The sequence below is a fragment of the Callorhinus ursinus genome, unplaced genomic scaffold, assembly GCF_003265705.2.
Source record: "Callorhinus ursinus isolate GAN/ISIS: 27379988/994484 unplaced genomic scaffold, GSC_fseal_2.0 scaffold25, whole genome shotgun sequence".
Classification (NCBI taxonomy): domain Eukaryota; kingdom Metazoa; phylum Chordata; class Mammalia; order Carnivora; family Otariidae; genus Callorhinus; species Callorhinus ursinus.
Genome location: NW_027397087.1, coordinates 29,610,521 through 29,636,778, shown reverse-complemented (window position 1 = coordinate 29,636,778; position 26,258 = coordinate 29,610,521). Strand labels below are relative to the sequence as shown.

Here is a 26,258-nt window from a genome sequence, read left to right as displayed (position 1 = left end):
GTTTTTTTTTACCTTTAATGCTTAAAAGTCCTACTGTAGGGGCGCCTGGTGGCTCAGTCATTAAGCGTCTGCCTTCAGCTCAAGTCATGATCCCAGGGTCCTGGGATCGAGCCCCACATTGGGCTCCCTGCTCAGCCAGGAGCCTGTTTCTCCCTCTCCCACTCCCCCTGCTTGTGTTCCCTCTCTCGCTGTGTGTCTGTCAAATAAATAAAATCTTTAAAAAAAATAAAAAATATTTTTAAAAAAGTCCTACTGTAGGGTCTTATTTATTATAAATTGCACAAAATCTTTTTTCTAAGCAAATAGGATATAAATAATAATTTAAAAATTCTCACAACTGGTGAATAACTTTAAATACATATTAAGTCTAGTCAGTAGGAAAAAATTTTAATAGACCTAGTAATGTTACAACTATTAAACACGCTGTATATAACATCTGAGTACTGGTCAACTTTATGTCATGAGGCTATAAATGCACTGAATACATTAAAACGCCAAAGACTAGTAGTATTCAGTATTAGTGGCTAGGAGGGAAGGACAAAATCTGTATATTAAAGGGGCGTCTGGCTGACTCTTGGTTTCAGTTGGGGTCCTGGTTTAAGCTGGGGTCCTGATCTCAGGGTCCTGGGATCAAGCCCCGCATCAGGCTCCTTGCTCAGCAGGGAGCTTGCTTCACCCTCTCCCTCTGCCTGCGGCTCCCCCTGCCTGTGCTCTCCCGCTGTCAAATAAATAAATAAAATCTTAGAAAAATGAAATAAAATAAAAGTGGTTATTACTACAGCTGCCCAGCTAGCTCGGTCAGAAGAGTGTGTAACTCTTGATATGGGGGTTGTGAGCTTAAACCCATGTTGGGTATGGAGATTACTTAAATAAATAAAATCTTTTTTTAAAAAAAGTGGCTATTACATGTTGGATTATGAATTTTTGTTCTCTGTACTTCTCTGTGTCTTACAAGTCATCTATATAAGCACAGGTCAGTTTAACAATAAAAAAATTAAACATTTTAAAGGTGGGGGGTGTCTGGGTGGCTCAGTTGGTTAAGTGGCCAACTCAGCGTGGAGTTGACTTAAAAAAAATTGGGGGGGCGCCTAGCTGGGTCAGTTGGTTAAGCATCTGCTTTGGCTCAGGTCATGATCTCAGGGTCCTGGGATTGAGCCCTGCTTCAGACTCTGCTCAGCAGGGAATCTGCTTCTCCCCCTCCCTCTGTGCTCTCTTTCTCTCTCAAGCAAAAAAATAAAATCTTTAAAAAAAAATTCTTTTAAGGTGGGGAAAAAAAGAACCTGAGGGTTCCACTCTGCAGAGAACTGGAGACACAATTAGAAGTCCTACTAAATAATCCCTATAGTAATTCCTACTGAAGTTATTATTACAAAGTTGTATGGCACGATGTCTTTATTTATTTTTTAAAAGATTTTATTTATTTGCAAGAGAGAAAGATAACAAGAGAGAGCATGAGCAGGGGGACTGAGCCATCCAGGTGCCCCAGCACCACCTCTTTAAAAATCAAAAAAAGTTGTACCAAAGTCAATGGCAGTAAGCTGTATGGCTGGCAGTAAGCTCAAGTGATAGTTTTTACTTGCAGCACACCTCCAATTAAAATATCTTTTTAAGGAAGAACAAGCAGGTAGGAAGGATGAGATGGGAGGGAGGGAAAACACATATTTTGTCCTAAGTTTAGATTTGTACAAAAAGTCAGCAGGAGGGAAAGAGATCTTTTTTTGTTTTTCTTGTTTTAGCCATGTACTAAACATACTTGGTTTAGCCCCAACAGTCAATATCCCTCATCAAATAAAGAAAAAATGACCAAGGTATAAAATTTCTCACAATGCCTTTTATCTCCATAAACACTGCTACTCTATGGATTCTGCCACCATTCTGAAATGCCTCACCTTTAGGATATCAAATGACAAATCTCTCTAATCATAACCCCTAACCCCTTCTTTCTAGCCTTTTGGTTCTGCAGGTTCCCATGATCCCTTACTTGGGAGCCACTGGAGGACTCCAGTACTTTGATCTCTCAGTCATATTTCTGGTTCACCCTGATCATCACCAATATTTCCCTTGCCACTCAGCCTGATTTCAAGACCAACCATTTAAATAAGGATCTCACTATGGCGGATTTCATGGATGACAAACTAGTTCTGAAAAAAAATAAATTTAGTCAAAAAAGGATAGTAAAAGAAATCAAACACCATCATCCATCATCATAATTTCATAAAAGGGCATTTAAATACCAAAAGTAGGAAAGTCACTCTCAAAGGAGAGTGTGGTCCCAGGAAGAAAGGAAAAAAGAATAAAAACAAACAAAAAGAGGGCGCCTGGGTCGCTCAGTCAGTTAAGTGTCTGCCTTCAGCTCAGGTCATGATCCCAGGGTCTTGGGATCTAGCACCACACATCAGGCTCCCTGCTCAGCGGGGAGGGAGCCTGCTTCTCCCTCTAGCTCGGCCTGCCACTCCCCCTGCTTGTGCTCTCTCTCTGTGCCAAATAAAATCTTTAAAACAAATGAATTAAATTTTTTCAAATGTAAAATATTTTAATTTTCAAATTTAAAGTTTCCTTTATAATATTTGTCCATGTAATTACTTTCCTTACATAAGAAAATCAATTTGTAAAACTATATTCAGTAGTGCCACCAGAACTGAAGCTTATGAATGTCAATTCAGAATTTTCAGGATGAACAGAAGGCAGTTAAATGACATTAGTCTCTGTCCTTCGGCAATACTTGGGGACTTTTCCCTGCAGGCCTAGGATCACAGAGCAGGTCTGGAAAAGGCTCAGAGCCATCTTCCATCACTCACCGTGAAGATGACAAAAAAATCAAATGACAAAATCATTCCTCTGAAAGAGAATTTAAAGACCACTAAAAATAGACATGGATACCTTGTTTTAGAATACATCTTTTGGAATCTCTTCTTAGAAGATATTTTCCCCACTTTAGCATGGTTCTTCCTTTCCCCTTTTCTTTAAGAAATTTGCCCCTCTCGGGCACCTGGGTGGCTCAGTTGTTAAGCATCTGCCTTTGGCTCAGGTCGTGATCCGAGGACCCTGGGATTGAGCCCCACTTTGGGCTCCCTGCACAGCGGGGAGTCTGCTTCTCCGTCTCCCTCTGTTCCCCCCCACTGCTCATGCTCTAATAAATAAATAAAATCTTAAAAAAAAAAAAAAAAAAGAAATTTGCCCCTATCTACACCAACCTCCTCCAAAGCTCCTTATAATAACTGAATGGGCTATGTGGGAGTAGGAGGATGGGGGCATTAAAGACTTAACTTAGAGGAGGACCATTAAATGATCAGAGTTAAACATTTGAAAATTTGAAACGAGAGATGGAGAGAGATCAATGGTTCTCAACTTATTTGACCATAACATACAGTGAAAATTATATTTTATTTCATCATCTCTCACTTGATTATATTTCTCTCCCAAATGGGTCTCCTTGCTTCCACCCTTGATAACTTTTAGTCTGTTCTTAATACAACAGTTAGAAGGATCCTGTTAAAAACTAAATGATGAGACTTTCACCTCCAGCCAAAACTGAGTGTAACAGAGATCAGATTTACCCTCCTACCTGAAACAAAGAAAAAACAAACAAGTAACAAAAATATATGAAATGCTTTTCAAGACAATGGACATCAAGAAATGCTTGAGACTGAACACCTGGGTGGCTCAGTCGGTTAAGCGTCTGCCTTCAGTTCAGGTCATGATCCCAGGGTTCTGTGATCGAATTCTGAATCAGGCTCCTTGCTCAGAGGGGAGCCTGCTTCTCCCTCTGCCTGCCTCTCCCCTGCTTGTGCTCTCTCTCTCTGACAAATAAATAAAAAATAAAATCTAAAAAAAAAAAAATGCTTGAGATTCTCTCTCTCCCTCTGCCCCTCCCCACCGTACATTTTCTCTCTCAAATTCTAAAATAAATAAGTAAATCCTTTTTCTTTAAAAAAGATTTTATTTATTTGAGAGAGAGACACAGCGAGAGAGGGAACACAAGCAGGGAGAGTGGGAGAGGGAGAAGCAGGCTTCCCGCTGAGCAGGGAGCCCAATGCAGGGCTCCATCCCAGGACCTTGGGACCATGACCTGAGCCGAAGGCAGACGCTTAACGACTGAGCCACCCAGGCGCTCCTAAATAAGTAAATCTTTAAAAAAAGAAAAAGAAAGAAAGAAATGAAAATGGTGATTCTCCAAAAGATGAGAAACAAATGAGGTATCTTGTACAATTGCCCCAGCTTACTGCCTGAAAGAATTTCTAGGCTGTTACGTGCGTGAGGAGGAATAACCCAAACAGAACCCAGCAGTCTCCCAGATTGAGAACAAAGAGCTGCAAGTTTAGAGAGGGTCAAAAGAGCTAGAGTTTACAGGGCAAAGTACAACAAAGGAAAGCCCTGCATAAATTCTAGAGATCTACAAAAGGTCCCCTTCAAGTTTTATCAGCTGACTACTGGTCAGCACATGTGTGTGAAGGAACCATCTAAGGCGGAAAAGAGAAAACAGTCAAAAGTAATGAGGGAAAAATACCTGTAGCTCACACAGGACAGGGAATAGTGCCTGCTCCCACCACCAGAGAGGAAAACCTCACCACACAGCATACATAGCCACCCTCTCACCTCGGTACCTTTGCACTTGCTGTTCCCCCCACACCCGCCCTTCCCTGGACATTTTCCTTCCAGATATCCTCTTAACTTGCTTCCTTATCTCCTTTAGGTCATTTATCAAATGTCACCTTCTCCTTCCACTCCCCAAATCACCCACGCGTCCTTCTCTGCTTTTTCTCCACAGCACTCACCACCATCTAACACACTATATATTTATTTTGCTTATTGTCTGTCTCTGTCGACTAGATTATAAATTCCATAAAGGCAGGAATTTTTCCTTTAGATTCTTTAATTACTTACTTAAAATCCCTATGTTATAGTTTTAACATCTGGACAATCTCTAGGTCTGGTTGTATTTGTGTTGCTTCTTTTGTATATCTCTTAATTTTTATTTTTTAGATACTATGTCTAAAAAGTAGAAACTGAGGAAAACAGTATTTATGCCTGGAAATAAGCATACCTGTTTCTGCCAGGCCATTAGGGTGGGGATCTGAATCAATCTAGGGCATAGGTGAGCTGGGTTTGGTCTTATTGTTTTTGTTAGCTTCAGTGCATCACAGCTTCAAATTCTTCCAGTGCTAAACTGACAATACCTTGTGTTTTAATGTGAGGAATGGATTACTGGAGAATTTCTCTGAAAGTTCTTGCTTCATCCTCAGTTTTTAGTAGGTCTTTATTTATATATATATATATATATATATATTTTAAGATTTATTTATTTGAGAGAGAGGGAGAGAGAGAATCCTCAAGTAGACTCCCCACTGAGCAGGGAGTCCAAAGGCAGGGCTTGATCCCAGGACCCTGAGATAATGACCTGAGCCAAAATTAAGAGCCGCTTAAGTGACTGTGTCACCCAGGCACCCCACAGCAGGTCTTCTATACCTGTGCATAGAGGTGTCTTCGTGTTCCTGCCCCCACCCCAAGTGGTAGACTAATGTTGCTTGTTACTTGGTGAAAGACTAGGGGTGGGAACAAGATTCTCTTGCTCCAGGTGTGGCCTTAGGCAGGCCCTGTACAGCTGAACCCCCAGGGGCACAAAACCTGTTTCCTACTCAGTGCAAGATCTATATAGCTCAGACAAGTTTCCTACAACGCTTCTGTCCCTACCCCTTGCACTGACCCCTTGCCCTTCCCATGGGGCAACTGAACTCTGCCTACTCTGCCTTGTATTCTGAGAAGTTCTTGGGCAGGAGGAAGCAAAGGGCAAGGATTTTGGTTAATTTACTAATGTATCCCTGTTTGGCACATAGCAGGCACTCAATAAATGTGATTAACTTTATGTTGCAATAAATATGCAAACACACACACAGCTTAAAATAACCTTACTAACTGTATTGAACTTCTTTTGTAAAAAAACTGGTTGCAACCAACTTAACTGATTTTATAACCCACAAATGAATCAAATCTGCAATCATGAGGAGGGTGGGGACTTACACAAAAGAAGTACCGTGTCAGTACAGCCATGTGCAGAGTAAGGCACTCAAGAAAGATACAAATCCCAGAGATGAACATACTGAAGAGATGTCTGTGTTTCTGTCTTTGGTTGCCCTTATGATTGTCTCCTGAAACCTTACAATAGCTCCCCACTGACTTTTGTTAGAGTGGATTTCTTGCCCTTACAACCCAATTATTCCTAATACAACCTTAATCCAATATGTATCATTCAATTTTTTGCTTTTATTTTTTTCTTTTATTGTTCTCCTGGCCACAAAGCAATGCTAGCAAATTCACGTAATTGTGGTATCTTGCCCAACAACAAATTCCTGACAACCATCCTTTGGTGGCCCTTCAATGCTATTCAGCAATCAACTTCTTTGTTTCTGCACAACTCCTATCCTGAATCTGTCAAACTTTCCAACCAAGTTGAAACTCTCAAAACCATCCCCAGTACTCCCAATCCACCCTCAGCAAATGACTTTGCCACCAAAATGAGACTAAGATTTATCTGTCCTGGGCTCCCTCAAATTTCTATTCTTTAATTCAAAGGTCCTTTGTAAAAAAAATTTTTTCACCTCTTTTCTCTGCCTCCCTCCTATCTTAGAGGAAGATTTAAACCTTCCTTTGATGTGGCTAAATCTTTCTAAGCTTTATTCTTTTATGTTCTGTTTATTTTTATTTTTTAAATCTTTTTTTTTTTAATTTTATTTGTGAGAGAGACAGAGAGAGCACCAGTGGGGGGAGGGGCAGAAGGAGAGGGACAAGCAAACTCCCTGCTGAGCCCAGAGCCTGATGCTCCATCCCAGGACGCTGAGATCATGACCTGAGCCAAAGTCAGATGCTTTAATTGACTGAGCCACCCAGGGGCCCCTTATGTTCTTTTTAAGTTATTTTTATTATATTTCAAACATAAAAATAAAGATCACAAATACCTCTGTACCCATCAACTAGCTTTGTTGAATCCTAGAATTATGTCATATTATTTCAGACATCTCTTTTTTAAAAATTATTAACATCATAGATTGAGGCCTCCTACGTACCCTTTCCTCATCCTGTTCCCCCCTTCTGCTCCCAAGGGAAACCATTATAATGAATTCAGGATTTATCATTGTCAAGCACAGATTTTAAGCATTTACTACATATTTCTATATCCATAAACATTATATATTATTTGTTTTCCAAGATATATTTTATCTTAATATTTTTGACCTCTCCACATTTTCTCCAATGAACATGTTATTAAAGAAAAATATTCTCTACTTAAAAACAGCAATCTTTTTCTTTGCCTCCACCTTCTAACTACTGAGATTTCTAAATGAGTAATCTATACTTGCTACTGCCACTTCCTTACTACCTACTTTTCCTATATCCATTATGTCGACTCTTTAAATGGAGAGTGGGTGATAAAGACAATAGATCAGAAATTAAGCCATAGGATAAAAGTTGGATCTTTACCTTAACCATATACAAAAATTAATTCAAAATAGATCAAAGGAGCGCCTGGGTGGCTCAGTTGGTTAAGCAGCTGCCTTCGGCTCAGGTCATGATCCTGGGGTCCTGGGATCAAGCCTCACGTCCGGTTCCCTGCTCAGCAGAGAGCCTGCTTCTCCCTCTCCCTCTGCCTGCCACTCTGCCTACTTGTGCTCTATCTCTCTGTCAAATAAATAAATAAAATCTTAAAAAAAAATAAAATAAAAAATAAAACTATTAACACTCTTTGAAGAAAACACAGGGGACATTGGATTTGGCAATGACTTCTTGGCTGACAACAAAAACGCAGGCAACAAAAGATAAAATAGATAAATTGGACTTGATTAAATTTAGAAACTTTTGCACATCAAAAGGTGAAAAGACCTATAGAGACCTATATAGACCTATAGAAAAGACCAACCTATAGAATGGGAGAAAATACTTACAGATCATAGATTTAATAAGGGATTAATATCCAGTTATGCTAAGAACTCCTATAATTCAACAACAAAAAACCCAATGCAATTCAAAAATGGGCAAAAGATTTGAATAAATACCTCTCCAAAGAAGATATATGAAGGACAATAAGGATATGAAAAGATGCTCAACATCACTAGCCATTAGGGAAATGTAAATCAAAACCACAATTAGGTACTACTTGATACTCATCAGGATCTAGGACTACTATTATAAAACAAAAAAAACAAAACAAGACAATAACAGACAATAACAAATGTTGGTGAGGATGTGGAGAAATTAGAACCTTTGTGTGTTGGTAGGAATACAAATGATGCAGCTCCTATGGAAAACAATATGGCAATTGCTCAAAAAAATTAAACACTGAATTACCATATGAGTCAGCAATTCCACTTCTGGGTATATACCCCCAAAGAATTTAAAGCAGGAACTTAAGCAAATATTTGCACACATATGTTCATAACAGCATTATTCACAGCAGCCAAAAAGTGGAAGCAACCTTTCTTCAAAAGATGAACAGATAAACAAAATGTGGTATAAACCTATAATGAAATATTATACCTTAAAAAGGCATATTTATTAAAAATGTATATATATTATTATAGCCATAAAAAGTAAATTCTGACACATGCTACAATGTGAATGAAACTTGAGGACTTTATGTTAAGTAAAAAAAGCCAGTTACAAAAAGACAAATATTGTATGATTCCACTTATATATGAGGTACCTAGATTGGTCAAATTCATAGAGATAGAAAGTAGAATCGTAGCTGTCAGTGACAAAGGAAGAAGGGATTGGGGAATTGTTTAATGGATATATCAGTTTCAGTTTTACACAATGAAAACAGTTCTGGAGACTGCACGCCAATGTCAATGTACCTAACACTACTGATTTGTTTACTTAAAAATGGTTAGGATGATAAAATTCATGTCATATATATTTTATCACAATTTTTTTAAGTAACAAAAAAAAAAAAGAGTAAACTCTGGAACCAGGTTACCTGGCTTTGAATATTGGCTTTGCCCCCTCCTAGCTACCGGACCTTGGGTAAATTACCTAAGTGCTCTTTACCTCATTTCCTCAGCTATAGATGGGATGACATTTACAGTACCTACGTCATCAATTTGTTGAGATGATTACATTACTAAATATATAAGCTTCTTTTCATTTTTTTTTAAGATTTTATGTATTTATTTGACAGAGAGAGACACAGAGGGAGAGGGAACACAAGCAGGGGCAATGGGAGAAGGAGAAGCAGGCTTCCCACCAAGCAGGGAGCCCAATGCGGGGCACGATCCCAGGACCCTGGGATCATAACCTGAGCCGAAGGCAGACGCTCAACGACTGAGCCACCCAGGCGCCCCATATATATAAGCTTCTTTTCAATTAGCAATAATCGCGCCTCGGGTAAACCACATCGGCTACGATACTGCCACTGCGCAAAGCTATATATATAAACTTCTTACAACAGTCCTAGCACACAGTGAGTACTATTTTTAAGGGTCTGTTATTATTATTAGATTCAGCATTTTGAAAAGATAATTTAATGTGGAATTCAGGCCTATGGGCAAAATTGAGTTTCTCTTCTGCAAAATTGAATAAGACAATTCATATGCTGTTTTCAGGTGAACTCCTGATATAAAGCAGCACTACCACTTACACAAACTGAGAAAGATTTCCATATATCTTATTTTTTCAAAGATTTCATTTATAATTTTGGGTATTTCTTCTGAGTTTGCTTTAGTAGATGTGCAGAATGTTCTAAGAATTTTTTTTTTTTAAAGATTTTATTTATTTCACAGAGAGAGAGAGACAGCGAGAGGGAACACAAGCAGGGGGAGTGGGAGGGAGAAGCAGGCCTCCCCGCAGAGCAGGCAGTCCGATGCGGGGCTCAATCCCAGGACCCTGGGATCATGACCTGATCCGAAGGAAGCCGCCCAACGACTGAACCACCCAGGCACCCCCGTTCTAAGAATTTCTGTTCAGAGGTTCTAAGCAGTGCTATTTACTGGGCACATTTACCCAATGTCTATTGATTCATCAATCTGTAATGAAAAGCATGGATTTAATAGCCATCTGGTGTAGTGCTGTTTCTATGGCATCAGATGTTTTACAATGTCCAAAGTAGAATTATTCAAAAGTGGCACCTTTTCTGTTTCTTCGCTAATCTCGAACATAATACTGACCATTTCTAAGCAAAATGGTAAAATGAACAATTCTACAACTGTGTAGAATTTCCTATTTTGTGTTTGTAGATGTTGAAAAAAATTCAAATTTTGGGGACGCCTGGGTGGTTCAGTAGGTTAAGCGTCTGCCTTCGGCTCAGGTCATGATCCCAGGGTCTTAGGATGGAGTCCAATATTTTGCTCAGTGGGGGGCCTGCTTCTCCCTCTGCCTGCCACTTCCCCTGCTTGTGTGCACGCACTCTCTCTCTGACAAATAAAATCTTAAAAAAAAAAAAACATATGTTTTAAAAAATTCTAATTTTTTTTCCTGTGAAAATGGGATATTTTGTGGTGAGGGATCAGTGTATAGTCTGCTGGGAACTGTCTATTCTGCAAACTCTTCCTTGCAAATAAGACAATTAGGTTAGAGAAGATAATCATTTGGGAATACCTATCTAAACTTGAGATAATCCTCATCAGAGGATCATCACTGACTGAATAATTATTAACCTATTTTCCTACTACTTGGTTTATGAGGTGAATCTGATGACTTTCCAGCTTTAATCAAATAGTCTACAGGGGTCTTAAAAACAGCGTACTTCCTATACACCCACACCATCCCTTCTCTACCTAATTTTTCTCCAAAGCCCTGTTCACTATAAATAGCTAGACAGACAGATTTTTATGCCTAATATTTATTGTGCATTTCTCCCACTAGAATGTAACAAAACAGGGATTTTTGACTCTTTGTTCACTGGTGCAACCCCAGTACCAGAACAGTGCCTGGTACCTGGTCAGCACTCACTCTCACTCACTAAGTATTTGTCCAATGAATGAACTGCAAGTGGCTTTACAAATGGCCAGAGGTAACGCCATTATCCTCTGCTGTATCTTGGTTTTATGAAGTGCTTTTTTTGGGCTAGAGCCAAATTTTATTGTTCTTTAGAGCTCAGGACCTTCTTTCTAAATTTTCAAAAACCCAGAAGGCAAAACAGCCTTGTTTACCATCTGCCATGCCAATTCTACATATGATTATTACTGCAACTGTGTTCATCCACTTCATATTCATGGTTCACACTTCAATCCTAACATGCATACAGAGGCCTATAAAGATAAGGCTTTCAAATATCCAGAAAACTACACAAGCCAAAAATCCAGGTTATGTGGATTGTATGCTTAACTGCCTAAAATTGAATAAGGTAAGTGCAAATCAACACCAAACTGTTTATGTAGAAAATCCTAGGAGGGTGCCTGGGTGGCTCAGTTGGTTAAGCGACTGCCTTCGGCTCAGGTCATGATCCTGGAGTCCCGGGATCGAGTCCCGCATCGGGCTCCCTGCTCAGCAGGGAGTCTGCTTCTCCCTCTGACTCTCTCCCCTCTCATGCTCTCTCTCTATCTCATTCTGTCTCAAATAAATAAATAAAATCTTAAAAAAAAAAAAAAAAAAGAAAAGAAAATCCTAGGAAATCTAAAACAAAATACACAAAAAACAAAACAAAACAAAAGACTGATAGAGAAATGAACAAAATGACTTTGATGTTAAGGTCATATACAATATTCAATTGCATTTCTATATGCAAAAAAAATGGAAAATGAAATTTTAAAAAACACGATTTACAAGAGCATCAAAAAACACGAACAATTAGGGCCACCTGTTAGAACATGTGAATCTTGATCTCAGGGTCATGAGTCCAAGCCCCATGTTGGGCATGAATCCTACTTAAATAAATAAATAAATAAATAAATAAGATAGCTTAAAAAAAGAAAAAACGTGAAAAATTAAAATCATAATGAGATACACCTCACACCCACTAGGATGCCACAATGAAAAAGACAGACAATATCAAGTTTTGGCAAGGATTTGCAGTAACTAGAACTCTCATACGTTGCTGGTGAGGGTGTAAAATGGTGCAGCCACTTAGGGAAAGAGTTTGCCAGTTTCTTACAAAGTTAAATATATACTTATATAACCCAGAATTCCACTCTTAGGTATATATTCAAGAAAAATGAAACCTAATGTCCATGAAAAGCAATGTATATATAGATAGTCACAGATTTATAAAGGCCCAATACTAAAAATAACCCAAATTTCCTTCAACTGGGGAATAAACAAATTGTGGTATATCCATATAATAAAATAGTACTCAACAATAAAAGAAAGAAACAACTATTACATGCAACAACATGGACAATTTTCAAAGATGTTATACTGAGAAAAAGCTGGAAACAAAAGAATAGATAATGTGTGATTCTTTTTATACAAAATCCTAGAACAGGTAAAACTAGATTAGTTTTACAGGTAAAATTAGATTAGTGCAGCAAATCAGATGAGTGGTTGGCTGCAATGGGGTGGTGAGAGGAGGCTGAATGTAAAGGGACACAAAGGAACTTTGTGGGAAACTAAATTATTCTACATCTTAGTTTGGGTGATGGTTAAACAGGTGCATGCATTTGTCAAAAATCATCAATCTGTACATTTAAAATGTGTTTCTTTTATTGTATGTATATTATACTCAATAAATTGATTTTTAAAAATCCTGATTATCTGGATCCTCTTTTCGGCAAACAACCCTTTTCTCCTCCTTGCTTTTATCAAGCAGATCTGGTTGCAAAATAAAGGGCTGAAAGTACCTCCTAGAGACACAAAGGCTTCAAGAAGGAAGTAGGTTTCTACTCTCACTAATCCTGGTAAGTAGCCAGTCTTAATCTCTTTTACCTGCTAATCAGAATGGCAGAAATCACAAGTACACAGTTCTCTCATAATAGGGAAATCACAGCTTTCTGCAACTATTCAACAACTGGCGGCAACCTTGAAGTATGCCCACACCCCTACAACGTGATGGGCCAACAGCAGAGGACAAAGCACTAACAGGCAATCTGGAGACTGAAAACCAAATGCCCTTTAACGACCAATGCCCTATATTCCTAGCTCATGGCTTTCATGCTAGACTGGTAAGAAGGGGTTTGTTTGCTGACAGCTTAGAGGATTTATGAGAGGGGATTAGTCCTGGCAGTGCTGTTGTGAAAACTCTGAGCAAAGTCTGACAGTAACCCATGGCCTTCCTGGAAAGGGGTTTCAGATGAAGCTGTTGAAGGAACAAGTCTTCATCACGAACAAAAAAGAATGCTGCCTGCTGTTTTCAAAACATAAGCAAAACCAGCCTGAAAAGAGAACTTCCAACCTCAGCATCGTCTGTTTGGTTGACAAGAATTACCTTAATCAACATTCTGCATGAATCTGGATACCAAAAACCAGTGAATGTATAAAGCACATCAAACTATATTCCAACAGGAATTCTTTGATTTTGTTGGATTTTGGTCTAACATTACTTAGAATGAATGAGTCCAGAGCTCAAGTTGAAAACCTTTCTGTTCCACTGAAATTTTTTTTCTTTTTAACACGAATGAGATTCAGTCAATTAGCATTTACGGAGCAGGTACTTGGAACCAGTGCTGTTTTAAGTAATATGGAGCCTAAATAAAGATGACACAACACTGTCCTCCAGAAGATCTTACAGTCTGGGTGGAAAATAGTAAGAATTAGATCATGTAGCTTGGTGTGTAAATGCTATGACACAAATACATATGAGGTCTTCAGAAACAAAGCTTCCCAGAGCAAAGGTGGAATAAGTTTTGGTAAGTTTTGCTTTTGATCAAGTTAATTGATCAAAAATGGAAGAGGCAGAGAAAAAAGTATATACAAAGTATATACAAAAAAAAGTATATACAAAAATGTTCTAGGCAGAGAAAAAAGTATATACAAAGGCACAATGATGTATGAAACAAGAGAAGGTACAAAACCTCATGGCATGTCTAGGGGATTGAGTACTTTATATGGCTGAAAAAAAAGGAGTGATAGATGAAGCTAAGAAAAAGCAGACTGGAATGGGTTTCTGAAGGACTGTTTCTTAAAATTAAGGAAATGAAATTTAATCTAGAATGTTATGGGAAATAATTAAAATATTTTATGTTAGGAGTCTGATGTCATGTTGTCAATTTAGAAAGATAACCTGGCAGGCAAAGTAGAGAATGGTCTGGAGAGATACTAACCCAGAAGCAGGGAGATGGACTGGGAAGTTAACTGGGATGATGCAGGTAGTAAGTGATAAGGTCCAACTTAAAGCAGAGAAGTGGAGATGGAGAGGAGGAGAAAGGATCCTTTTAAGAGTAATCATTCACAGAGCTTAGGACTTCTGGAGAAGTAAAAAAGAAAGTCTAGGACAATTTTCTGTTTCACCTTTAGCAATGAGTGGATGGTCCATTAAACATCACCAAGCCATGGAATATCAATAGACCATCAGGTTTAGGTAGAAAGATAAGAACTATTTTATACAAGCTGATTAAAATATGAGTACTGGTCTGCAGTGCACAGAACCTTGAAAGGTGACAATCTTTAAATCTTATTTTAGTATTACACAGCTGAAGATCTATTTGATGATAGGAGAAATAACACACAGAGAAATCTTCAGTCAGAAAGGAAATTCCAGGAAAAAAAGTTTAAATCTCACAAATGAACTGAGAAGTTATCATTTCTGCCTCCCTCTCTCACAATAACTACTTGCAAAACAATTCTATTTATTCTAAAATAATCATATTTTAAATTTTGCCCAAGAGGCCAAATATTTTAAGGCAAGTTCAAAGTTTGAGAAAGAAGGGCACCTGGCTGGCTCCATTAGTAGAGCATACAACTCTTGACCCTGGGATCGTGAGTTTGAGCTCTACAATGCTGGATGTAGACATTACTTAAAAATAATAATAATACAATAATAATAGTAAAAGTTTGAGAAAGATTGGTTTTAGACCATTTTCTAAGCTTCCCTACTCTCACACAGCATAGAAAATATATACTGGGGAGCAGGTTCTGGTTCACCCTTCTCAAAAGGACCCACTTAAACTGAAGAGAAGTCTCAGTTCACTAAATAGTAAGACCTAACAGGCAAGGGCAAAGAGGAGAGATTCCACCTGGATAACAATTCCCTTTCCATAAAATCATTTATAGTCCCATTGCAACACATCTGAAATGTTCCTCTCTGCCAGTTTTTCTCCTTCTAGGAAAATGCAACACTTTTCCATTTTTTCTGTATGTTCTATTTGGTAGAAAAGAGGAAGGGGACAACAAATGGATTTTATTTTCCTGCTAGACTCGAGTTTTTCATCTACATCTAAAAAACCTGTATGTTTTCAGAGGCACCTGGGTGGCTCAGTTGGTTAGGCCTCTGCCTTCGGCTCAGGTCATGATCTCGGGGTCCTGGGATTGAGCCCCATGGGCTCCCTGCTCAGTGGGGAATCTGCTTCTCCCTCTGCCCCTCCCCCCACTCATGCTCTCTCCCGCTCTTGGTTTCTCTCTCAAAATAAATAAAATCTTTTTAAAATATAAAAATTAAAAACCTATATATTTTCATAATGATTAATGGCCTATTCTGGATTACTGAACACAAAGTTATCAACAACTGACACAAAGAAAAGAGGTATCAGTGCCCCAATGCTTTAAATTAGAGTCTCTTAACCAGCCCTTTTCCTCTCCAGCCTTCAAATCCTCACAAAGTCCTGCCTACTCCTACTTTGCCAGGAACACAAAGTTTAAGAAAGAGAAGATGAGGATGAGGGAAATGGGAGAAAATAATCTATTTTCTACTGAATTACAGGGTACAGGAAAGATGCAGAAAGCTAGTATCATAAGCCAGCTGGTATTAAAAATCCTCTTTATAGACAAAATTTTAAGAAATTAAACTCTGATTCTTGCCTATAGCCAATGTACTAATTTATTAATAAATGATATTTTAAACCAGTCTAAAAAGCCTTAAATATATTGATCAAAAGTCACCAAAATTTCCAAAATTTTAAAATGCCAAGATGATAGTATCTTATGTTATATGCTGACAGCCAAGTCTCTTAGCTTAGAGATCTAACAGTAGATCCCAACATACTATTTGAACATCTCAACATTAGAAGTATTTCTAAAGGAAATTTAACCCATCTGAAAATTTTTTTACCCTCCTAATGTAAAAAGGAAGTAGATTAACCTAATCAGAACACTACAGTATGCATTCTCAGTGAGAACAATATTGTGCCTGAGGATGCTAAAAAAAAAAAAAAAAAAAAAGATACTATCACTGGTTTGTGTTACAGATATAAAGTATACTTTGGTATAAAATTTCATGGGAAGGCAACTAGGGAAAAAATGTCTCAAAAAAATCCTTACAAAACAATCATGAAGAAAAAGTGAGAAAAACTGTTCAAGATCAAGGGTTGGCAAATCTTTTCTGCAAAGGGTCAAATAGTAAATATTTTAGGGTCTGGATTCTGTACAGTCACTATGCAACTATGCAATCATAGCATGAAAATAGCCACAGATGATATATAAAGAAACCAGCATGGCTGTGTTCCAATAAAACTTTATTCATGGACAATAAAATTTGAATTTCATGTAATTTTTACATAAAATATTGTTCTTTTAATGTTTTCAATCGTTTAAAAATGTAAAAATCAACCCAAATGTCCATCAAATGACAAACAAATAAAATGTATACTCATATAATGGAATATTATTTGGCAATAAAAAGGAATGAAGTATTGAATCATGCTATAAAATGAATGACCTTGAAAACATTATGCTAAGTGGAAGAAGCTAGAGACAAAAGACCACATATTTATTGTATAATTCCATTTAAATAAAATGTCCAGAATAGGAAAGTAGATTAGTGGTTAGCTTGGACTAGGGGTAGGGGGAGAAGTGAAAGCTCACAAGGTTTCTTTTTAGGATGATAAAATTAGATAGTGGTAAACTACTCAACTCTGTGAATATACTAAAAACCACTGAACTTCATGCTTTAAATCAGTGAAATTTATGGTATTTGAATTGCATTTCAATAAAGCAGCTTTTTTTTTTAATTTATTTGACAGAGAGAGAGAGAGCACAAGCGGGGGGAGGCAAAGGGAGAGGGAGAAGCAGGCTCCCCGCTGAGCAGAGAGAGCGATGCAGGACTCAATCCCAGGACCCCAGGATCAAGACCTGAGCTGAAGGCAGATGCTTAACCGACCGAGCCACCCAGTTGCCCCAATAAAGCAGCTTTTTAAAAAAAGATTAAAACCATTCTTAGCTCATAGACTATATAAAAACGGAGGTGACCTTGATTTGGCCTGCAGTCTGTAGTTTGACAACCCCTGATAGATCAGTTCAGCAACTATGATCTTAAAGGAGGAGAGTACGAACATCCTAGGAGTTGAACGCTGATTAAAAGAGAAAAGATTTTTCACAGCCCTGTAGGAAAAGCAAATGTTACTTATAGCCAATATGCCAAAAAAACTGCTATCTAAGCTACCACGCACACTCACTAAACCAAACCAGATCAGGATCATCATTGGTAGTGGTGGTGAGGTAGGCTGTTAAGACAGACTGATTGTTGGGCCTCACTCCTAGAGTTTCTGAGATGGGCAGGTCTGAGATGAAGACAGAACTTGCATTTCTAACAGATTTCCATATGATGCTGCTACTGCTGATATGGGATCACATTCTGAGGATCCCTGATGTAAACTTACAACTGTAACTAGTGAAATATATATTATATAATATATATTATACACACACACACACACACACAAACTGTAGTCATATTTCAATCATAGATCAGATTATTTGAGAAAAAGTGAAGATATACCTTGTCTCACTCACTCCAGTGGGTATTGGGCTTTGGTTCCTAAAGGAGTATAACAAATATTTTCTTTCAATGTACAATGTGGCTGTATGTAGTTATAAAACCTCCTCCTCCTTCCCTAAAACTGAAGTTGACTATTTAGAAACCATCAGAGTCTTACGTACATTTTTTTTCAGACACAAGTACATAGACAAAACTCTCAGTGGTTTTTAGAGGTTCACTAACATCATTTGCAATGGAAGTCTAAAGACAAAAGGAGGTGAAACAAAAACAACCTAGACCAGTGAATCATAACCCTATAGTGTTTACTTAGAGCGCCTGACATGACTTTATTTATAGAATCAAGAACCTAGAGTTAAGACCCAGTTGGGGAATTCTATCAAATACCTCATAGCTTTCCACCTTCCTCCACCACCACAGAGTTATTAAAAAGCATTAACAGAACCATCCATGTAGAAGAATTCTGAATAATTTATGTAGATACTCTGTCCTCAGGAAGGGAGAACACTTGACTCCCTACTCTGCAAGTGTGGGCCACACATGGTGACTTCCCTCCAAAGAGTAGAATAAAGGGCAGGGAGGAGAGTAACTTTATAGTAGATAAACCTGACAAACACTATCTCAAGTGAACAAAGTCATGATCAACAATGATAAATCACACAAACAGTATATACCTTTAAAGTTATGGGAGGAACATGTTACTTTATCATACATAGTTCTTCTTCCCCAAACCCAGACCTGCAGGCTAATCAAGAACAAAACAGGGGTGCCTGGGTGGTTCAGTTGGTTAAGTGACTGCCTTCGGCTCAGGTCATGATCCTGGAGTCCCGGGATCGAGTCCCGCATCGGGCTCCCTGCTCAGCAGGGAGTCTGCCTCTCCCTCTGCCTCTCCCCCCTCTCATGTGCTCTCTCTCTCTCATTCTCTCTCAAATAAATAAATAAAATCTTTAAAAAAATAAAAAAAAGAACAAAACATCTCAGGGTTGTGAGTTCAAGCTCCACAGTGAATGCAGATATTACTTATAAAAAATAAAAAAATAAAAAAGAGCAAAACATTAAATACCAATTGAGGGGCATTCCACAAAATATCTGACCACTATGCCTCCAAACTGTCAATGTCTACAACTTCAAATCTGATTCCAAGTACATATTCTAATAAATGTATTCTGTAACCCCCCCCCAAAAAAACCCTGTAAATTTGTCAAGTTCATCAAAAATAAGGAAAGTCTGAGAAACTGTCAAGGCCAAGAGGAATTTCTGGAGACATGATAACTAAATGTAATGTGGTGGTCTCCTGGATGGGATCTTGAAATGGAAGAAAGACATCTGGCAAAAATTAAGGAAATCTGAACAAAGTATGGAAGTTAGTTAATAATAATGTCTTAACACTGGTTCAATAATAGTAACAAATGTACCACACTAATAATTAGTAAGATATTAGTAAGAGGGGAATCTGGGTGTGGGGACATATGGGAACTCTGTAAAATTGTTTCAATTTTTCTGTAAATCTAAAACTGTTCTAAAGTCTAACTCCCACCCCCAAAATAGTAAAATAGCACAATTCCAGGCTAGAGCTAGTGAACTGTTGGAAATCACTAGACCCCCAAACAAAACACATCTGACCGGGGCGCCTGGGTGGCTCAGTCGTTAAGCATCTGCCTTCGGCTCAGGTCATGATCAAGCCCCGCATCAGGTTCCCTGCTCCGTGGGGAAGCCTGCTTCTCCCTCTCCCACTCCCCCCGGCTTGTGTTCCTGCTCTTACTATCTCTCTCTCTCTGTCAAATAAATAAATAAAATCTTAAAAAAAAAAACAAACCACACATCTGACCAAGGTATCTTAAATCTTTTCGAACGAACAAAAACCAAACATACCAGGCCAGCTACACAATACAGTGTCCATGATAACTCTGAACTATAGAAAATCTTAATTCTTTCAATTCCTTCCAAGGTGCACTTAAAGGAAATAATTCATTAAATCTTAAAAAAATTTTTTTATATAGCCCAATTACGTGCCAGACACTGGAGATGCAGAGATGAATGAGTCCCTTATCAAACAGCTCATAGATGGGGATTGGAGAGGTTGGGGAAGGTAGGTAATCAGACATAAAAACAGAAATTACAACAGAATAAAGCAAATCAGTGATCTAATAAAGTCTGCAAAATAATCATGGGAGGAAAGAAAAAGGATACTCAATTTGCATCTATTTGCTGGAGAAGAACAAGCCTCAAGTAAGTTTTACTTTTATCTGGACAAAGTCAGTTATGAAACTCTATTTAGAAAACAAAAAGCTCCAAATGCTCCATGAGGCTTAGAATACCTGAAGGACAAATGGGTTATTGGTTATCAAGAGGTTTTAGGGAGTGTGATTCTCAAAGTATAGGTGCACCTGGATGGTTCAGTTAGTTAAGCGTCTAACTCTTGATTTCGGCTCAGGTCATGATCTCAGGGTTGGGCTCTGCACTGGGCGTGGAGCTTGCTTCAGATTTTCTTTCTCCCTCTCCTCCTAACCCTCCCCCTGAGCTCACTTGCTCACTTTGTCTCTAAAAAAAAAAAAAAAAAAAAAAAATCACAAATCAAAGATTTTTAAAAATTAAAAAGAGAGAGAACAGCTAAATCTCCCTGCCCCTTAAAGAACTATTGATAACCTTCAGTGATTTTGAAAAAGAACTTCTGCAAAAATAAATGCCTACATATTCTTCCACAGGCCGACTTGTAACACTCTCAGTTATACACAGTCATGAGATTACAAAGAGTGAAAGCACACACTTTTCTGGTCTACTTAAATATATAATCCTAACATCCCCCCTTCCTTTTTTTTTTACTTCCTATTTTTGGCTGATATGAAGCAGAGGTATCTAAATATTATCAAAAGTCCTCAGTGAAAATAATTAACAATTACATTTTCCTGACTGACTCGTACCTTTCTGAACATTTCTTCTTTCTACCCAAATCCTATACTCACTACGAGTCCCACTTTCTCTATAAATCTGTTTCTAAATATTCTTCCACGGATTTTTGCTTATTTATATCACTTATAATCTGTGTAATATAAGCTATCACGTTTCTGTATAATATAGATCTAGTATTTCAAGAGTTTTGTCTCAAAACTCTCAAAATTAGTTGCTTACAGAAACTAATTCTGGCTAATTTAACCAAAAGATGAAAGGTTAATGGGTGACTGATATAACTCCCCGGAAGTCTGGAGAATTAGAAAATAAGCAAGCACAGGAAGAAGCTATACAACCAGAACCACTTACAAAATCATGCTACATTATCAGTCTGGTAAGGATAGTGCTGCGTCCACCACTGAACCATTGATGTCTCTGGAGACTGGATGGTGCTGTCATCACAACCACTATAAATAATTTTCCATTGTCCCTTGGCATCAGAGACATGAAAATATCAGGGATGATATATGTGGTTAGTGAAGCTTGGGTCAAGGTCTCAAACTCATTGCTAAGACAGGTAGTAAAGTAAGCATCCGGCATTTTCTGATTTTATAGTAGACATTAAACTCATAAGGTAAGGAATTCCCCCAAAAGGCAGTGGCTCAGATAATTGGTAGGAAAAAAGAAAAAGACATTATATGTTCATTACACATATTGAATTATTCCATCTTCCAAAGTGTTAAAGGTGTGTCTATGTAAAATACTACATTCTAAATAAAAGCACAGTGTCCTAGAAGCAAAAAAATTATATTTAATCAAAATAACACAAAGAGTATAAAAAGAAATAATAGCAATTATTGTTATATATGGAGATATCTGACCTTTCTCAGTACCTTAAATCTAAATCTAAATCTAAATCTAAATACCTGGCTGGCTCAGTTAATAGAGCATGCGACTCCTGACCTCAGGGTTATTAAGTTCAAGCCCCACACTGGGTGGAGAGATTACTTAAAAATAAAATCTTAAAAAATATAAACACTGTCATCTAGTCAAATTAGCAGAAATTATATCTGAATAGAAGAGGGATAAACAATTCTGTGCTAAAATGGAGAAGACAGATTTGGTAAAAACTCTAGCAGTTCTCTCATAATTTCATCCAATATTTTTTTTCATCCATTTTAAAAGATTTGCATATCAGACACTGGGGATACATACAGAAGCTTAGAGTCTAATTAACAGAAAACAGACATGAAAACAACCGAATGTAATAAAATGTTATTGGATGCTAAATACCGCCATGAGTGGTTCAAAGGGAAGATGCCATTGTGGGGGTGGGGGAGAATGACATAAAGTCAAAAAGGCTTTGTTGAAGAGGTGTTCTTGAAAGATAAGATAAATAGCACAGAAAAAAAGGGAGAGGAAGAAGAACAAATAAAATTAAAATACCACCCTAATACAAGATAGCCCTACTTCCATTTATCATTCCAAACACTGTTTTAAAACAGAGGTGAAAATAATAAAAGTTTATATGAAAATTGATATGTTATATCAAAAACAAGACAGGAGATGTCACTCATGTTTATTTTCCTAAACAAACGCAGGGGCACCTGGGTGGCAGAGTCAGTTAATGCCTCAGACTCTTGGTTTCTGCTCAGCTCGTGACCTCAGGGTCGTGAGAATGAGCCCGACCCCCCTTCCCTGGCCCCACATTAGCTTGGAGTCCACTTGAGATTCTTTCTCCCTCTCTTTTTGCCCCTCCCACATGTGCTCTCTCCGTGAAATAAATTAAAAAAAAAAAAAAAGTGTAGCGCCTGGGTGGGTCAGTCGGTTGAGGGTCTGCCTTAGGCTCAGGTCATGATTCCAGAGTCCCAGCATTGAGCCCCGTATCAGGCTCCCCGGCTCCCGGCTCACCAAGGAGCATGCTTCTCCTTCTGACCCGCCCCCTTCTCAAATAAATAAATAAATAAAACCTTAAAAAAAAAAAAAGGCAAATGCAAAATATGTCTATGGTAGTTTGAAAGAAAAGAAGTCACAAACTCTTCCCTTCCCTGAACCCACCCACTTTGTAATTCTCTCATCAAGAGACAGAATTTGACTTATTTACCACTTGATTCTGAGCTGGCCTTGTGACTTGCTTTGGCCAACATAAAGTGGAGAAAGCAAAACAGTGCCAGTTTTCTGCCTCAGCTTCAAGAGGCCTGGCACACACCCCACACTTCCCCTTGAGGAGGGAGACCACCATGTGAATAACCCTTATAGCCTGTAAGAGAATGCAAAACCACATGGAGAAGGTGGCTCAGCAGTCTCACCCAAGGCAAGCCAAATCTGGTGCAGATCACCGGAACCATTTAGCAAAATCCAACCTAAATTGCTAACCCCCAGAATAAAAAAAAGCTAAGTAAATAGTTGTTTTAAGCCATTAAATTGACCTGCTTGTATATAGCAACAGCTAACTGAGGTAATGGGTTTGGTTAAATTTCTAAAATTTCACCATTATGAAATTTCTAAAGTAGAGATGATAAATATTAATTGTCAGATTTCCTCATCAGTATATTTGAGAAAATGTCCATAGCCCCTGCAATATTAAGAAAAACAGGGTGAGAAATGCTCTGAAAACTATAAATGCTCAAATACTCAACAACAGTAGAATGGTTAAATACACTGTGGTATATTCTCTCACAACGGACTATTTCAGAGCAATGAAAGTGAACAAACTACAACTACATGCAATTAGGTATGACTCTCACAGGTTTAACAGTGTATAACTCCCCATTTGCATAAAAATTAAAAACAGGCAAAAAACTCATGTATGCTGGGGAGTGGGAGAGGGAGAAGCAGGCTCCCCGTGGAGCAGGAAGCCCGAAGCGGGACTCGATCCCAGGACCCTGGGATCATGACCTGAGCCGAAGGCAGATACTTAACAACTGAGCCACCCAGGTGCCCTCAAAAGTAGTTTTTCCTTTAAATTAAAGTTGAACAATCTAAAATGCAAAGCATCCAGCTAGACTTTGGAGTCAGATGTTTTAAGAAAAACTGAGAAAAGAGGACAGTGATTTTGTTTTTTTTTTTTTAAAGATTTATTTATTTGAGAGAGAGCGAGAGCGTGTGTATGAATGGGGGGAGGGGCAGAGGGAGAGAATCTTCAAGCAGACTCCCCACTAGGTGGAGAGCCTAATGTGGGGCTTGATCCCACAACCCATGAGATCATGACCTGAGCCAAAACCAAGAGTCAGATGCTCAACTGACTGAGCCATCCAGGTGCCCCTGCGGTCAGTGATCTTAAAAACTGAGTATAACAGGCATCTTTCCTAGAGCAGGGATCTGGGGGACTCTCCCTCAGAAAAATCCCAACGCGCAAATTCAAAAGAACCAATTTCATTTGCATTATTTCCTTTACATATATTCACTCAATATTCATATATATATATATATTCATATATATTCTGAATTTCATTATTACTGTTCCAAAGGTTATCATTCCCTGAGTTTTCTTCATTTACTCAAACACTCATGCACTTTTGGATGAAAAAATGTGAGACAGTACTGAAAAGACTGGTTTAAACCACCAACGTCGATGCAAACACCTACAGAGCATCTAATGATGTAGTCTACAGCATCATGTTTTTATACTACTGTTATTCAAGGGAAAAAGCAAGCCAATGATGTCACACTTGTGAAGTTTATATAGGTCCCAATATTTCTCTTTTTTTGTTTTAAATTGGATGAGAACAGAAAACAATCTCCATCTGTTAAGCACATAACTGACATAAGACTCTAGACTTGAGTAAATGAAAAAATACACCATGGTCTTAGGTGGTAAACCAATATCATATAATGACAATTAAGTTGTTTATTACATTATTATAAAGATCATTTCTCCTTCAAGGCTATAAAGTCAATGTAATCTCAATCACTAGCTGAACTGGATTTGGGGAAGAACATAAGAAAATATTTTTAAAGCTAGTCTAGAAAGAAGGACTATGAGGACAACTTTGCCCTGTTACAATAGCCTAACTCTTACATGGCACTTACTATCTTACATAGCATTTAAAGAGCTTTACATGTATTAATGCATTAATCCTCACGTTAACCCTAAAATTTATATAATATTATAATCCTCATTTTGCAGATGATACTGAGGTCTAGAGAATTTAAGTAACTCACATTAAGTCATCTAGCTGGTAAATGATAGAGCTAGCATTCAACTAGGCAACTAGAGTTAGACTCTTAACTAACACGCTATGCCTCCTCCTAGACACTACAATGTCTCAGAGACCCACAACAGATCATTAAAAAGTATAATATGATGATGCAATGGATGACTGGACAGACAAGATGGGCCAGAAACAGACCCAAATATATATATAACAATTTGATTATGATAAAGATGGCATCTCAAATCAATGAAAAACTATGAATAACATTCAGTAATTTAGTAAATGCTGAGAGGACAACTGACTCTCCAATAGGGTTAAAATATATGTACGTATTTTAGATTCTGATAGCACATCAAAATAAGTATCAGATAGTTAAAAAACTCAATTTAAGGGGCACCCGGGTAGTTCAGTTGGTTAAGTGTCCAACTTGATTTCAGCTCAGGTCATGATCTCAGGGTCGTGTTGGGCTCGTACTGGGTGTAGAGCCTGCCTAAGATTCTCTTTCTCTGGGGCGCCTGGGTGGCTCAGTCGTTAAGCGTCTGCCTTCGGCTCAGGGTCCTGGGATCGAGCCCCGCATCGGGCTCCCTGCTCCGCGGGTAGCCTGCTTCTCCCTCTCCCACTGCCCCTCCCTCTGCTTGTGCTCTCTCTCTCTGTCAAATAAATAAATAAAATCTTTAAAAAAAAAAAAGATTCTCTTTCTCTCCCTCTGCCCCTCCCTCTGCTCTCTCACTCTCTTTCAAATAAATAAATCTTAAAAAAAAAAAATAACTAAATTTAAAATCAAAATATTTAAAGAAAAAAATAGAGGTTAATATTTTCATAATCTTGAGGCAAGGAAGTTCTTTTTAAATTAGAAATGAAATTCAGGAGTCATAAAAAAAAATACCAACAGATTTCATTAAATACAAGCGTTTATAAGACCAAAACACATAGTAAACTTAAAAGATGCCTGTTCTCCCCATAGGGCAATTACTATCAAAATCCTAGCAAGGTTTTTTATAGATATAGATAAACTAATTCTAAAATTTATACATAAAGGCATTAGCCTAAGAATAACTAAAACAATCTTGAAAAAGTAAAATAAAGGGAGAGGAATCACAGTACCCTATATTAAAGCTTATTAAATAGCCACAGCAATCAAGGCAATGCGGTACTGGCAGAGGGAAAGACACATAGATCAACAGAAAGAGCAGAGAACCCAGAAATAGGTGCAAGTTTGCTCAAATGATTTTTGACAAAGTTGCAAAAGCCTTTTCAACAAATGGCACTGGAGCAACTGGATATCTATAGGTTCACACACACAAAGTGAACCTCAACCCGAACCTCACACCTTCTATAAAAATTAACTCAAAATGGATCACAAACTTAAGTGTAAAACATAAAGTTACCAAAGTTTCAGAAGAAAGAGGAGAAAGTCTTCAGGA

At 38.0% G+C, this 26,258-nt stretch overlaps 1 protein-coding gene and 1 pseudogene across 5 annotated transcripts in view; both read right to left on the bottom strand.

Moving 5' to 3' along the window:
• The window catches only part of ZNF609 (zinc finger protein 609), a 221,803-nt gene that overhangs the window by 132,800 nt on the left and 62,745 nt on the right, over nucleotides 1–26,258 (bottom strand). The window lies entirely within an intron of this gene.
• Nucleotides 9,345–9,415, bottom strand: LOC112833492 (U4 spliceosomal RNA; annotated as a pseudogene).